This window comes from Hesperophylax consimilis, chromosome 11, assembly GCF_061612785.1.
Source record: "Hesperophylax consimilis isolate HC1 chromosome 11, BYU_Hcon_1.0, whole genome shotgun sequence".
Taxonomy (NCBI): Eukaryota; Metazoa; Arthropoda; class Insecta; order Trichoptera; family Limnephilidae; genus Hesperophylax; species Hesperophylax consimilis.
In genome coordinates, this window is record NC_142846.1 from 20,385,987 (window position 1) to 20,403,200 (window position 17,214).

The 17,214-nt window shown below is 33.9% G+C and overlaps 1 protein-coding gene and 6 non-coding genes across 7 annotated transcripts in view; 3 read left to right on the top strand and 4 right to left on the bottom strand.

The window, feature by feature from the left end:
* Positions 1–17,214, bottom strand: part of LOC149419898 (A-type potassium channel modulatory protein KCNIP1-like) — a gene marked incomplete at its 5' end in the record, with an annotated part of 206,045 nt that overhangs the window by 97,401 nt on the left and 91,430 nt on the right. The gene's annotated exons all lie outside the window — the stretch shown is intronic.
* LOC149419900 (5S ribosomal RNA) lies at positions 13,604–13,722 on the bottom strand. The gene has a single exon (XR_016302828.1). It is a non-coding gene; the product is annotated as a 5S ribosomal RNA (ribosomal RNA).
* LOC149419901 (5S ribosomal RNA) lies at positions 14,046–14,164 on the bottom strand. The gene has a single exon (XR_016302829.1). It is a non-coding gene; the product is annotated as a 5S ribosomal RNA (ribosomal RNA).
* On the top strand, positions 14,598–14,716 carry LOC149419902 (5S ribosomal RNA). Its single transcript, XR_016302830.1, has one exon. It is a non-coding gene; the product is annotated as a 5S ribosomal RNA (ribosomal RNA).
* LOC149419903 (5S ribosomal RNA) lies at positions 15,040–15,158 on the top strand. Its single transcript, XR_016302831.1, has one exon. It is a non-coding gene; the product is annotated as a 5S ribosomal RNA (ribosomal RNA).
* LOC149419904 (5S ribosomal RNA) lies at positions 15,482–15,600 on the top strand. The gene has a single exon (XR_016302833.1). It is a non-coding gene; the product is annotated as a 5S ribosomal RNA (ribosomal RNA).
* Positions 16,033–16,151, bottom strand: LOC149419905 (5S ribosomal RNA). The gene has a single exon (XR_016302834.1). It is a non-coding gene; the product is annotated as a 5S ribosomal RNA (ribosomal RNA).

Below are 17,214 nucleotides of genomic sequence, written 5' to 3' on the forward strand. Positions count from 1 at the left end.
ATAGAGATTTTCATCAAAATCACAAGATTAAAATTCTTGCAACGTAAGAGTGCAACAAATTCTTCAGGTATAGATAGATAGTATAAAATTCATGAAAAATATTTTATATACAATTAATTTAACTTATTTCTTTCTAAGCTTTCAGGCCTATGCTGGACAGAGTGAGTGCTACTAAGTCAAACGAGTAATATATAATTAATTGTGATGACGACTCCACAGTTGTATATTCTTAAAGGTGTAGTCATTTCATAGCTTCTTAATGTTTCAATTTTGCCAGTACTTGGTGCCTATGGGGTAATAATGTATTGGATGCTTTTAGTCTAATTCACTTTCACGAGATCGATAGAACAGATTAAACCCTAAACGGAACTGATATTGATATTAGAGGTCGAACATTTCAGACAGTGATCTTTTGACTTATTTTACTTCAAAATCGGTGAAAACGCTTTTATTATGCAGTAATAAAAATTTTCCTTTTCCTTAAAATTCAGTGTTTTTTTTTAAATTATTGGAAAACTAGTTTTTCCATTCCTTTTACGTATTTAAACAAAAAAGGAACATATGATGGGGCTTTCGCGTTCTTTTTTTAAAGATTGTTAAATAGGTGTTTTCAAACTGTATAGCTCACAATGGATCTAAAATTGAAATTTCAAAAAAACCTGCTGTTTAAATGATCAGAGCTCACCGTTAGAGAGTTTTTTTTTCTATTTCAGAATCAACAAACATTAAAAAAATCGAACAACTTCACAATGTATAATTTAATCGAACAACTAAACAATGTATAATATAATAGAAAAACTTCACAATACACAATCGAACGAATACAGACAAGGATGGCACCACGATCCACTATGTATTCTGTAATGGAACGGACGTATTGGCTCGGCATAGAGTGAAAAGATGTAAGGCGCTGTTATAACGTTTCCAAGACCGCTGAAAATTGTGACAACAGGCTTGCAGGATTCAAGAGCTATGTAAATGCCACACATTACCCATTATAATGCTCGTATGTATGTATATAAGGCTTTGTTTTTATTTGTTTAAGATTATTAAACAAATAAAATATAATTTTGTTTATTTATTAATAAATATCAAAATATTTAGTTTGTGTTACATGTGAATTATACACAGTCAATAGATAAAAAAAGGGTTTCTTCTCCAGAAACAAGAATTAAATTTTTCATTAGTTTTTGTATGAGTAAATCAGTAAATGGATATACAGCCAGTAATACACAAAAAATAGGTTTTCTTCTGCACAAACAAGAATGAATATTTTTCATCAGTTTTTGCATGAATCGGTATGTAGTCTATCTGCGAATGAGAGAAGTAAAAAATATTGTAATTCAAGTATAAGACGTTTTAAAAGCAGTTTTACCACATTTTATAAGACTACCGTGGAAAAAAACATATTACTTGAATTCTTAAGTAATATAAAACCAAGAAAATTACTAAAACGGTAATGTAAATGGCTTCCATGCCCGCAACTTATTCATGGCAAATGGTTTTACACAAATAAAGCCGGAGAAATATTCATTTGAACAGAAATGGTAAGCATAGTTAAATGGAAATGCAAAGAAGATGAAATATGGTATCTCAAATGCTCGCAAAGCCAAGTTATTCAGTAGAATCTGATATATTCAGATTTACGATTGCCAACCGGAAGAAACTGGTGCGCATCTCTTTGAGATGCTGTGCTCCTGGTATAAACATGATAAATATCCGGCAATACATCCCACAAACGGGGAGATAAATCTCGGCAAAGTTCTTTACCTGCTCACCATCTATTTGTCGTGGAATCATTCTTGTTTGTGTTGCAAACTGCAGCCGGATGCTGGAAAATGCATCTCCACGAGAAAGATATTGAAAATATCGAAAAATTTGGTAGATGCTCTCGACGTTGTAAGATGCACCAGCGTTAAGTGGAAACTCCGGGTGGAATTGATTTTTTATTGTGCGGTACAAATCTAAAGTAAACTTTTTCAATATTCAATTCTGTGCTTTATTTGGCATTAGTTTAACCATCCGGCCAAGCCTGATTTTTAACAAACTATTCAATTGAAAAAAATATGTATTTCGCAAGTTGAAAAGATGCATCAAAGCTCCAAAACTTGTGAAGCAATTGACAGTTTATATAATCTGGAATTTTTAGATAGAAAAGGCAGTGCACATAGTATTAGGACGTCTGTCTTTTTGCGAATTTTGAAAAAAAAAATATAAACACTTGTATACGTATATTTTTTAACAAAGTCGATAATTTAATAATTAGTGATTTTAAGAGTTTGTGAATTATTGTGAATTAGCAAAATTAAGAGTTAATGTTTATAATTTCTAGGTAAATACAAACATTTAAAATCAATATTTTCGTCTCAAAGCCTAATTTCCATAGTGAACAATAGAGTTTTAAAACATCACTTTTAGTGTAAGTAAGATAAGATCCCACATTTTACATAGGTACCATATTATTATTAAATTCTTAAATTAGGTGAAACAGGATATGAATAGTGTATTTTAATTATGATCCCTAAGAATTTTTGGAATATTTTTTTAGTTTTAATTGGATGGATAGATTACTTTGCCAGTGTCTGATAAAACATTTGGTGATGATACCATTTGATACAATATTACCCAAAAGCTATAAACGATGCATTTTACCAGGTCACATAAAATTGTTTAATATATCAACGGTACTTTTACAACCAATTAGGTAATATTATGTAATCTGTAATTTTGGAATACTATGAACACGTGCACAATTGTTCCATACAGGAGGTCCTGCGGAAAATAATTTCCCTGATGGCCTATCTATAGAGATGCTGTGTCGAGGGTCTCTTAAAGTAAATATAGGAGTGTAAGTTCAGGGAAGGAAACATGTATGAAGGGTGGATAGGAATACGACGAGGATAGTATCGTATGAATGGATCCATAGAGAGCCCAGCTGTAGAGGTTAAAATGTCTCTCTCAACCAGTGTCTCCGGATCCAGCCATCCATGCAGAAGGTGGGTTGACGCATCCGCCGCGAAGACCTAGACAAACCTCAACTCATGATCCCGGGCACCCCTGCTAAGACACCAAACGCATCGAACCACTTGAGATGTGGTTATCCAATAAATGGTTCCCGGGGCGGCAGTACCCACATCCTTCTCCCAAATTGAAAAAAAAGATACGTACAATGATTAGTATTTTTTCACTTTAATAACATTTAAAACGTCATATGAACATTACTAAAGGTGATTTTTCACAAAAACGGCGTAATTCAAATTATCCAGTTTCCTGCAAGGGTTGGCAGAGAAGGCAGAAGGCCCCCTGTCTAGGCACATATATGTCTACTCTGAGACAGAAGACTTGTTTCCGAAATGACTTTTATTTTAAAAATTATTAATGGAATTATAGACATCCCTGATTTACCTTCAACATACCAACTAGAACTACGCGATCGATAATTCTTTTTAGTTGCAACAACAATATCAGGACTCATATAGATTCTCGCTTGTACCTAGATTGCAGGCAATACATTCGAAAAATTGTAGATGTGTTCAACTCCAAGGAATATATCAAATGAATGCAAATTTTACTTCCTGACTACTAAATTATTACGTAAACATCACATGTTTATAAAAACCCGTCTGGTCGTACCTATAAATAAATAAATACTTTTTGGTACATTAACAAAAATACATCATATTGTACACACCATTTTGTTATTCTGTCTCTTGACATGACGCAAATCTAAAATTGATTGATTCACTTGAGTGTAGCACTACTTCTTCCACCATAACCTTTCGCTTACTTAAAAATCAAGACTATCAAAATGTCATACTATCATCATTTGCTAAGAAAATGTTTAAATTATACAATTTCGATAAATAACGTGAAACCACATTTCTCTAACATGAAAATTCGTCTAAGAATATAGTTTTTGTACGGCTTTCAATTAATTCAGTGGACTTTCAGAAATTAAACAAAATTAAGATAACGTCAAAGATATGGTAACAAGTCGTTTTATGGTCTTAGATAAAATACCCCAAAACATTAACTCACGAAGTCCACGCTTCCCCTAATTTTCGTAAAAATACAAATCGGTACTACGCACGCCCTTTGCTGTTCGTATGCGCTGCGTTAAAAAATTTTTTCCTACTGTCCTGCTTTGCTGTAACGTAAAACCAGATACATTGAAACGAAAAACCTGCTATGCTGAAATGAAAAACCAGCTTCACTGAAACGAAAAGCTAGCATTGCTGACTCCATCCCTTACACGTCAGGTACACGATAGAATAAAAATGTTCAAACAAGAGGCACCTCATAAATAACGCGAACGCACTACATTAAACAATGCCTGAGGACTTATTTGGAACTGAGTGGTGTCTACAGATAACGGTTTAAAATAAATGGGTTTTTTTACTGATTTGTCGTTAAAAAAATAATTAGTTAAAAACGTGCGCTGGTGAGTATGTAATAGAAGCGGAATACTTAAAAAATCCGTTAATTAACGTATAAAGAAATCAGCTTATAAAACAGACTGTGCAGTTTGAAGATCTGACGAAGTTTCGTAATTGAAACTCGAGCACTATGGGCCGTACCACCGTCCTGTTGAAACCAGATCTATTTCTTCTGTCTCGACCTCGCATGGATCTGGTTCACATTTCTTAGAGTCAGGAGGCTTTAAATCTTGGAAAATCATAATCTTATAGTGATGGAATGATATGTTTTGATTCTAAATCCTCCTCAGTGAACGGTGAGAAATGCCCAATGCAATTGCATGCTTCCGGGCAGAGCACCAAGGCACCTATCATATAGTATATATAATCTTTTGATAGCTTCTCTCAGTCTCGTTAAATTTTCGGTGTTCTTACCGTTGTGGGTCTTCCTAAATTCCTAATTATTAGTGTGGAATCGACGGTATCAAGACGCATAAGATTGAAGGGCGTTGGAAGGCATTGCTGGATGGCGACGGAAGAACGGCCATTTTCAAGAAACGTGCGACGTAACGACTAAAAACTGCACGACCCTCCCGACAAAATGAGACCCCTATCAAGGTCCTACTCCCACCACACGGAATATACCGGACCTACAGAACTGCACTCCCTGTACGTGCAATGTGCGTATTATTTTATGCTCTTCCAGCCTTTTCGTTTATATTTTATCGTTTCTTTACATGATATCATTGTTAATATTTCAATTTTTAACCTCACGAAGACTAGCATGTATTGAGGTAATTATTTTATAAAATAATAAATTGAAAGCACAACATTTATACATCAATAGTTCTTAAAAATAATGGGTACCTACTAAGCTGAAAGAAGCCACAAACTAATCTAATATGTTATATTATAAAAAGATCTCCGTGTTTCCCTACCCGCCTAATTTTCTTCACAACCTGCAACTGTTACTCACCGGTGGTTATGGTGGTAGATAGCTTTTGGTGTCACATCAAAAGTAAGAGAGTTTAGTGGGGGTGGCTGAGCGGTGGGGAGTAGATGACGAAAATGTGCTTTGTTATGGGAAGGCCGCGAATGATTCAGATTATTTCAAAATGGGCGAGCCGACCGTGTCGGTGATTCTGAAAGGTTCCAGAGAGTTCTAGAAGGTTCTATAATGATTCAAACTGAGTAGCGCAGTGTGTCGATAAGTCTAGAAGGTTCCATAAAGTTCCTTGAAAGTTCTGGAAGGAGCCACACCAATACGTTGCTGGGTACAGCTAGTTCATTATAAAGCTGGCTCTACACTCGCGCGCGAAGTCGCGCCGTGAATTTACGCCGTGAATATACGCCGCGATCCGCGCGTGAACTGTGTCCATCCACACTCGCAAAGCTTCAGTCTTGTTCGCCGCAAACCCTTTGTCGCGGGACAAAAAACGAGGAATGGCGCGAAGCGCGAATGCGAAGATTGCGAAGGGGTGAACAAGATCCACACTCGTGTTTCGCGGCCTTCGCGGCCGTTCGCGCCGCGAGTGTAGAGCGCGCTTAAACATGTAAACATGTAAACATGTAGGGTGACTTTTAAATTGAACAAAAAATATATGTATAGGACATATCATATAGCCGTGAAAAGTTTGTGTAATGAAACAAACAACTTGTATTCTTGTAGAGAAAAGTTTTAGAGGAAGAACGATTGGTCGGTAGAAATTTCAGGTTCATAATATCCTTTTGTTTTTGTTTTATTGGAATATACATGTGTTCCCCAGCGAATATAAACGAGGAGTAGTTATATTATCGTAGTCTTAACTGCACAAAATATGAAATAATTTAGAGACGGGTGGAAGACAAGGGCGGGGAATCAATTAAGTTAAAAATAATAGCAAAGGTTTTTTTTAAAAAAGACCTGAGGATCCAAAGTTAGCGTAGTGATCGTAGTTAATTGAATTTTGTGGTATTTAGACTGAATGTTGTAGAAATGATATATTCGAGTCGTTTGTGTGGTAAAACCAAGTGTGATCATGTGAGAAATGTGGATATTTGCAAAGAACGCAATGTAAGATTTCGAAAGCTTAGATTGTTAAGGCGATGCACTACGTCGTTTAATATTTTAAATTGAGCCGCTATCAATAACAACCCTTGCGTAGTTGGCGATAAGGTTTAAATTCCCGCTTAACACCATCCGCCTGTTTTGATTTATGCAAGAAAAAAACATGGCCAAAAAGTGCCTTTTATTTTATTTTGTGGATGTTCAGGCATAAATATTTAATTTTTTTCGATCATTTTATAAATAACTTAATGTGCCACACTATACAATTAAATCATAACCGAAAATAGGTTTGTAAGTAGGAGATTTTGAACTTTAAAGCAGTTTTCATAGGCCTTTACATTATTTTTTTCTGGGCTTATAAAAGGACTTATCTAAAAAATACTCGATTATTTCAAAGGCCAAGATGTATTCTACTCGCAGTATTTAATTAAAGCATATAAAAAATTTCTAGGCGACCAAATTTTCAAACCAAAAACACATGATTTTGCATTACTACGTATGGCATCGCCTTAAGGCATATAGAGCGAATGAACTAAGAAAGGGGTGTAAAGAGAATATGTGAAGCGAATGTGAATGGTAGACACGACATGATCAAGCGAACCAGGTAGGAATACGAAGCAAGGAGTGTGTGCCAAGACCGAGTTGTTTGGCGGTCCACCCTCTCTGCCTTCCCCTTCGGGGAAACGGCGCAATGGTTAGTTAGTAAGTGATGTTTTTTTATTATTTAACATTTTTTTCTGGATGAATAAGTTTTTTGATTTGGCATTCATCGACGTTAAAAGCGTTATAAGCTATGTGTTAACATAACGCGCATTTCCGAATGGGGAACAATCCCCGAGGGTACTTTCATCGAATCCCGCCAATGCCTGGATTGGGGGCCGCTGAAACAGAATTGAAAATTTTATCCATCGTTTAATCAGCGCACCAGATCACAGATAAAATATTTCCACCATAACGCCTAATTTATCAGAGAAAAAAGTAATTTCCGTTGACAGATTGTCGTTTTTCTCGTTCGTTAAACAGCAATATTATTTTACATGCCAAAGAATCACGGAAAGATATTCCAGAAATGTGCTTTTATAATTTATTTAGTTTTTAAGATTTGAATAACTGGTGGAACTGTATACAATTATAAAAATCACCTATATTCCATTTCATCCCGGAATCGAATAGTTACTAAAAAGGATCAGACAGGATTTATAGCTGTTTCATACATCGTAATTTAAACATTTATTATAAACCGTTATATTTAACGATAACTCATTTTTACTACCTAACTTCGCGCTAGATATTTTCCAAAAAATAATTAAGTACTTATTCAAAGCGAGTTTACGCAACAAGAAAAAAAATTAAAACATATTCTTAATGCTACTGAGACAGATCATAGATTTTAACAACATAAATCTTTGTCTTTGTAAAATAATGAAAAAAAACATGATTTTTCGCCAGTTTAATGGATATTCAAAGATAAGCCTTAAAGAAATTACGACGAAATACAACTTCCAGACAAAAAAGTGCAAATTTCCTAAGCCCAGAAACCACATTTTTTGCGTCTTCATAAAAAACAGATATGGCGCTTGAAATTATTTTTTTTTAAATAAATGCAACTCAACACAGAATAAATAGACTCTGGAACCTAAAACGACCCGTTCTCATGCGGAATTAATGGAAACCATCAAAAAAGCGTTTTCAATGCGTTTCTCGGTTGTAAACCATTGCGGAAAGGAACAATGATGCTCGTTCTTTAGAACAATTCAATTTAAATATCAGCATATAAAAAACCCACCTAAACATCGACATATTAGATTCGAATTCGATTTGAAAATAAAAACCTGAGATAGACCGACGAAATATTTATTGTTAATACCTAAATAAATTGTGTTTGAACCACAGACATAGGAATTAATAGACGAGAAGATAAAGGCGAGGGGTAAAATCAACTGTTGAAGAACGAAGGGAGTGAAGATGACTGTGATTCGTCAATAAATCAATCTGACAGTAAATAGGCATCTCGCATTATAATATCACCATTTACTTCTTAAAAGTAAAATCTGCTTTGAATGAATAGACATTTTTACATGGGAGCGCAAATTACTCGCCACGTTATGAACAAATTTGCGAAGTCCAAATTCGGCAAAGTAAGGCAGCTTCTATATTCAGAGTCGTAGTTAGTTTCAGAGTATTTAGTTAAGACACTTTTATAAATGTTCATAATTTACTTCCCAGCAACCAACCAGCTTTGTGTTTCGCGTCCAGACGTTTCTCGATGTGATAGTAACAACTGATTCATATTATACGATGTGAATATGCTTAAAATAAAATAAAATAATGCTTATATATGGAATGTAATACGACAATTGGGTTTATTCTCTTTTTTCGCATCTATTTTTACCAGTTTTCATAGTACAAGTAAACATTTTGCCGTGTTATTTCGTAAAATGAACCGATGATGCCTCGACCATAGTTCGCACAAGAATGATGACGTCACGTTTTCAAATATCACTTGAGGCCGTACGCGAGCGCAGCCGGCTCAATGGAACCGGTATGGGGAGTGGGGATAATACGCTTTTAATCACTTAGGGCAGGTCTACCTAATATTCATATGTCTATGGTTTGAACCGTTACATCCTAAAACAACTTTACGATATGGCAGACTTTTTATTAAATAAGTATCAAAGTATCTGGTTAAAATAGACACACGTCTTTATTATGAATATGAAGAACACCTGACTTCCACTCGCCCAGCCCTACACAAACAAGTAAATATAACGAGGTGAACTCTAATCCGACGTGAGAGATCTCCGTTCCTTTCACGAATCTGGCACGTAGTTCTCAGGCCGTTGTTTGCCCGGGCTACGGTTTACGGAAATATTAATGGTTAATAATTATTGTTGTTATTTACGGAGGAAACTTCTACTTTAACCCCCGGATTGTAGGATCTAAGTATCGGAAGGATGTGTGGATCAGTGAATAGTCGGTACTGAGTTTAATTATCTTAGCCTTATAGCAGAAATCTGCTTGTGCATCTAACTAAAACTTTCACGTGGTAAACTCTGGAATAATTTCAGTTCAAGTTTTAACAACTGAAGCGGCAATAATTTTATCGAACGGCAATTAGCATGCTGAAATTTGCACAGTTTTTTCTATCTGGTATGTTGAGGACAATCTACTAAGAGATTTGTAGAAGGATATTTATTACTTAAGCAATAGGTACCTGCGGAAGAAATCAGTTTGTTTGTTTCATTTAAAACTCTCGATATGTAAGTTCATGTGTTATATCGATTGCACCGTTTTTTGTGAGATCGGGCATCATGTAAATAAAAACATAATACCGAAGTCAGAAACACAGCTATATTGGAGATATAGACCTTAAAAATATCCATTAACTGTGAAAACATAGTATTGTAAGACAAAAGTTGTAGAAAAGTGTTAAGAGACATAATATAATTTGCTACTAATTAAATATTAACTTACTAAACTTAATGCCGAAGTTACGCTGCTCTGAAATATTACACATATTTTTAAATAAATAATAGATTCGTTAGAAAAAGGTTTTCAAAAACTCGTGTGATGCTATATAGTAACTACAAATATAATTTAAGATTGAAAACTTATGGACAAGTTAAAAAATTGTAAAAAAATCTCATATTACGTTTAAATTTAATTCTATTTCGAAAAGAAAAAAATCAAGGTAAATCTTTTCGTAAAAAAAAACTAAAATGAAAAAAACATGTATATCAAAGGAATATTTGCAAAAGATTTTCTGCAAATGAAAGGATGCTAGAAATCTCAACATACGTAAGCATATAGTTGCTTTTAGTCCAACGAGATATTCCCAAGTAATCGCTACTAAAAATACAACATCTTATCCCATCTCGCGATACGACATCCAAAATGGTTGGAGTCGCTTAAAAAGGTAAAAAAATATATACGGCAAAACACTACGCTTTTATAGCACAATGGTTCAAATCGCAAATTTAGCTGGCACAAAAAGGGAACAAAATCGAAATACTTATATTATATTATGTTTGATGATGATTTTGAAAAACATATATATCAAGCAATACCAAGGATCTTTTACACCTTTTCAGCAATATTTTTTTTTTGTTTTAAAAAAAAGCTCCTAAAATATATATATTTTTACAATTATATTATTATTTTTTGAAAAAAATTAATAATAATATAGATATCACTAGGTTTTTTACATTAAAATTTAACGCAATCATGATCAATATTTTCAAATAATATCTTTGTGTGCTGTAAAAAGCAAACTTTTGTAAAAACGGTAATTTTTATTTTTATTTTGCACCATAGGTGTTGCGTTTGTGATGCAATGAATCGGTAAATTTAAAATATTTATGAAAAAAACTGTGTTTTGAAATTTAAGTATTTGTTCGTGCAAAGCTATTGATTTAAATTTAGTTTTTCGAACAAACCCTCTATCACAGTGATTTCCATGTTTTGATTAGACTTACATAGGTGTTTGGAAGTAGCTTGTTGCGGGGCTACCATTTTTGGCCAAGCAGTGTTTTGTTTAATATGTAAGAATATATGATTTTTGAGTATTCTTCTGTCAATACGTATACGATTTGATTAATTACAAAGTCGTATTTTGGCCATATAGTCTTGAAATCTGGACCTTTGTGCACAAGACAGAAATGGATTCCGTATTACAGAACTAAGATAGGTAAGCATTGAGAGTAAAATCTACATTACCAAAGGAGCGTCATGAGATAAAAGCGTTTCTTAGCATAGGTGAAAAGGAAATTTCTGTATCGCTGTGAGATGAAGCCATTGACATTTAGTTCTGGGAATCAGCCCGAGATTGGTTCTGTCCCAATACCGGGAGACTATCTGAATAATACATTATTTGATCGACAAATGGAAAGTGTGCTGCTTACTCAGTGTTGAATCAAGAAACGATAAAACGCAATGCTGCAGTTCAAATATAAGCTATTTAACTTCACTAGATAAACGTGATTGGATTCATAAAAAGGAATTTTGTGGAAAAAATAATTTTGACGAACGATAATACTATGAGGTATCGATCCTTTGCTACGAATCCGGAGGTTTCGATTACAAATACCCGTGGGCGCAGGAAATTTTTATTTGATTAACTTGTGTTGCTTTCAAATCAATGCATTGTAAAATAATTTATAGCGTATTTTCCGGTGTGGTAAAAACATTCAGTATCGCTCCGGTAAAATACTACCATTCAAAATCGAAACTTTGCTTCAAATGGCTTGAGCCATGTTTTGGTGATCAGATTTGGATAGCCAGGTACTTCCCCACCTTCCTAATCATCATTTACATCCCCACCCGACTACCTGCATCCTCACAACATATCCTAATTGGGTGATATCATAGTCTCACTGGCTCCAGATGTTGGGACTCTTATGCGGTACTTATAAAAAAAATGTAAAACGTGCCTTCAGATATACCGTAATAATATTTATAAAAACCAAATTTTTAAGCCTCCGTCACATTTTCAGTTTCTGTTTTCGTCTTGCCATAATATTTTCATATTACATTCTTATTGCCTACACAAAAGTATGTACGTACCAACATGCATAATATTTATGGATATAAACTGTTTCTTGTTCTTGTATTATTATTATTTGCTCCGTTTTCATTATTTTGCATGTTTACCAAATTTTAGTATTTCCTTTAAAGAACCTTTTGCGTATTATATTAGCAAAACATAAGTGACAACAACTCTCTTGGATCTTTAGTATCTGTATGTTGCATAGTTCAACAAATTTAATAATATTGTACTTTTACAGGAAGCAATGTGATGAGATATAATTATAATTTGTATAATTATATTTTCTTTTAAGACCATTTTTTTTAATATAACCGAAACTAGTTTCATACTATTTTATCAAGTAAAGTTGTTTTATATATTAAAAATAAATCTGTTAAAATAAAAATAAAAGTTGTTGTAATGTAAACACTTGTGTTATGTGGAAGTAATTTTAAGTAATTCCTGAACAAATTTTCGTGACAAAAATGAATTCTTATCTTAGTGTAAATTTTGATACTGTTGTACTTTTTATATTACCGTAGGTACTTTATCGCTTTTCTAAATTCTTCACAATTGCAGTTCTAATTTTGAAAATGACATAATTAAGCGGATCCGAGTTCATTGAACAAGAGTTATACAGCCAGACAGACATAACGCAATTAGTACTTTTTTATTATTATTCATGACTAAACCATCTAAACGTTCCCTTAAGCGTGTTAATTACGTTTAGATTCTTATTTATTTGTAATGCAAAGTGTTTAATATTAAAATACTTTTAGGATTATTCCAACAATCCGGTTCCTATGTAAACTAAATTGCCCTTTTCCTTGTTTTTGTTCCATTCCCTAAAGATCTTCTTACCTTCGAAGAAAGCAAGCAAGAAAATTTGAAAAATAGAAACTCAAAGCAAGTTTCATTTGTTTTTGTGTTCGAATTTTGTCGTTATTGCATATAGTTGCACATTTGACCCCTCGTAATAACTAGTATAATATATACTCACGGAACATTCAAGACCAAACCAGAACTTCCGAATGAAGCAAGATTCTTCACAAGGTTTGGGCCTACTTTTCTCACTCTAATTTTCCTTGTGATAAACACGATCGTTTGATCTTATTTACTCGTTAAAATTACAGTCCATTCTTCTAGTACCAACAGTGGGTACACAACACATAGGGTATTTAGAATATTATTTAAAATTATTAAAAAATATTATTGAAGTGAAACTTCTTTACCCGCGTCATGCAATTTCGAGTACCGGAGTAAAACCAACTCATGACCGAAACGAAAATGCGGGACCGATTAAAGTTCATTTGATCTAGTCAAAGTTTTGAAGTAAAATATAAATGCTTCTTAGCTCATCTCGACAACTGGCGTTGGTGGTGTAATGGTCAGCGTAGTTGCTTTCCAAGCAGTTGATCCGAGTTCGATTCTCGGCCATCGCACATAATTTTTTTGTTTTTAACGCCTTTTTTTTTTTCAATGGTTGACCATAATATCAATCCACTAAGTAATATTTTAGGCCTGTAGCATACTTGAAAAGTTAAAGAATGATATAAAATTTTTTATGATGTTAACGATAAAAAAATAAAAAAAAACATAAAATTACCATAAAAAATGGGCCAACGGCACGCGGTGTTCCCAAGCGGTCACCCATCCAAGTACTGACCGCGCCCAATGTTGCTTAACTTCGGTGATCGGACGAGAACCGGTGTGTTCAACATGGTATGGTCGTTGGCAAACGCTAAACAATATTAATTTCTATTCTACCTGCCAATAAATATATGAAAATTAGTATAAAAAAGCCCTAATAATACTGAAAACATTAGCAAGGTGTGTGCGACGTTGATAAAAATAATCATTACATACGCGCTTGAAAAAGATCGTAATTACATCCATAACTTTGCAGGAATTTTTTTTTTCAATGGTTGACCATAATATCAATCCACTAAGTAATATTTTAGGCCTGTAGCATACTTGAAAAGTTAAAGAATTTTATGATATTATTAATGATAGTAACGATAAAAAAATAAAAAAAAACATGAAATTACCATAAAAAATGGGCCAACGGCACGCGGTGTTCCCAAGCGGTCACCCATCCAAGTACTGACCGCGCCCAATGTTGCTTAACTTCGGTGATCGGACGAGAACCGGTGTGTTCAACATGGTATGGTCGTTGGCAAACGCTAAACAATATTAATTTCTACTCTACCTGCCAATAAATATATGAAAATTAGTATAAAAAAGCCCTAATAATACTGAAAACATTAGCAAGGTGTGTGCGACGTTGATAAAAATAATCATTACATACGCGCTTGAAAAAGATCGTAATTACATCCATAACTTTGCAGGAATTTTTTTTTTCAATGGTTGACCATAATATCAATCCACTAAGTAATATTTTAGGCCTGTAGCATACTTGAAAAGTTAAAGAATTTTATGATATTATTAATGATAGTAACGATAAAAAAATAAAAAAAAGTGGGTGTGTCAAGCCTACGCAAGACAGAAGTGAAACTTCTAGTATTCTTCTCTCTTATTATTAGGGCTTTTTTATACTAATTTTCATATATTTATTGGCAGGTAGAGTAGAAATTAATATTGTTTAGCGTTTGCCAACGACCATACCATGTTGAACACACCGGTTCTCGTCCGATCACCGAAGTTAAGCAACATTGGGCGCGGTCAGTACTTGGATGGGTGACCGCTTGGGAACACCGCGTGCCGTTGGCCCATTTTTTATGGTAATTTCATGTTTTTTTTTATTTTTTTATCGTTACTATCATTAATAATATCATAAAATTCTTTAACTTTTCAAGTATGCTACAGGCCTAAAATATTACTTAGTGGATTGATATTATGGTCAACCATTGAAAAAAAAAATTCCTGCAAAGTTATGGATGTAATTACGATCTTTTTCAAGCGCGTATGTAATGATTATTTTTATCAACGTCGCACACACCTTGCTAATGTTTTCAGTATTATTAGGGCTTTTTTATACTAATTTTCATATATTTATTGGCAGGTAGAGTAGAAATTAATATTGTTTAGCGTTTGCCAACGACCATACCATGTTGAACACACCGGTTCTCGTCCGATCACCGAAGTTAAGCAACATTGGGCGCGGTCAGTACTTGGATGGGTGACCGCTTGGGAACACCGCGTGCCGTTGGCCCATTTTTTATGGTAATTTCATGTTTTTTTTTATTTTTTTATCGTTACTATCATTAATAATATCATAAAATTCTTTAACTTTTCAAGTATGCTACAGGCCTAAAATATTACTTAGTGGATTGATATTATGGTCAACCATTGAAAAAAAAAATTCCTGCAAAGTTATGGATGTAATTACGATCTTTTTCAAGCGCGTATGTAATGATTATTTTTATCAACGTCGCACACACCTTGCTAATGTTTTCAGTATTATTAGGGCTTTTTTATACTAATTTTCATATATTTATTGGCAGGTAGAATAGAAATTAATATTGTTTAGCGTTTGCCAACGACCATACCATGTTGAACACACCGGTTCTCGTCCGATCACCGAAGTTAAGCAACATTGGGCGCGGTCAGTACTTGGATGGGTGACCGCTTGGGAACACCGCGTGCCGTTGGCCCATTTTTTATGGTAATTTTATGTTTTTTTTTATTTTTTTATCGTTAACATCATAAAAAATTTTATATCATTCTTTAACTTTTCAAGTATGCTACAGGCCTAAAATATTACTTAGTGGATTGATATTATGGTCAACCATTGAAAAAAAAAAAGGCGTTAAAAACAAAAAAATTATGTGCGATGGCCGAGAATCGAACTCGGATCAACTGCTTGGAAAGCAACTACGCTGACCATTACACCACCAACGCCAGTTGTCGAGATGAGCTAAGAAGCATTTATATTTTACTTCAAAACTTTGACTAGATCAAATGAACTTTAATCGGTCCCGCATTTTCGTTTCGGTCATGAGTTGGTTTTACTCCGGTACTCGAAATTGCATGACGCGGGTAAAGAAGTTTCACTTCAAAAAAACATGAAATTACCATAAAAAATGGGCCAACGGCACGCGGTGTTCCCAAGCGGTCACCCATCCAAGTACTGACCGCGCCCAATGTTGCTTAACTTCGGTGATCGGACGAGAACCGGTGTGTTCAACATGGTATGGTCGTTGGCAAACGCTAAACAATATTAATTTCTACTCTACCTGCCAATAAATATATGAAAATTAGTATAAAAAAGCCCTAATAATAAGAGAGAAGAATACTAGAAGTTTCACTTCTGTCTTGCGTAGGCTTGACACACCCACTTTTTTTTTACATTCGCAGACCCCTAAAAGATTATGGAATAGTTTGAGTTCTTAACAATTTAGTCTGAAATTTGAAAATCCGAGTTCCACCGAGAACTAGAGTTACAGAAACAGACAGATACACACACCGAAATTAGTGTTTATGATTATTACATCCCCAAACCATCGAAGCATTCCTTTTTAAGCTTATTAATTACGTTGCAAGGCTATGCATTCTTTACGGATCTATAATTTTATAATTCGGCCATACACACTCTTCATTTCAGTAGCATTCGGTCCATTTTCATCCATCTTCATGTCAAATCCATGCCTCACTACTAAACTCTTCTTTTAATGTTTTTAAAGTAAAAATATAATCTTTGAATAAATTTTCTAGATAAAAGTACAACGCTGCTGTAAAAAAATCACGGCAATTAATGTAGGCAGATTTGTTTTAAGCATCAAAAAACTTGTTCTTTTCCCCATGTAAATTTTGGTACCGTTAAAGATTTTTACATCTGTAATTAAAGAGATGAGCTCAAAGTGAAAATTGATGGCTAATATAAAATTAGATTATTGAATAATTTCGGATTAGATTGATGGAAGATCGGGGGAAAAAGAAAATTAATTGGGCGTGCTGTTTGCTTGTTAAATTGGCTGAAATATTATTCAGTTTTTGAAGCAGCCAATGAAAGGGAAAGACGGGAAAACATAATTGAAGTTGTTTATTTTAATTAGCAATTTTAGTTCGAGATAAATTTAAGAGGCCTCTAATGATTAGATTGGCAGACTGCCTGTTACTGGAATATTTTAATTTAAAAAGATAAAGATTTCGACATAACCTTTACTTTATGGTGAGAATTAATATATATTTATATGTAAAAAAACAATTTGAGTAGTTTATAAGAATTATAAAAAGCCTCCTTAAAAATGCGATTGATAGTTTAAATA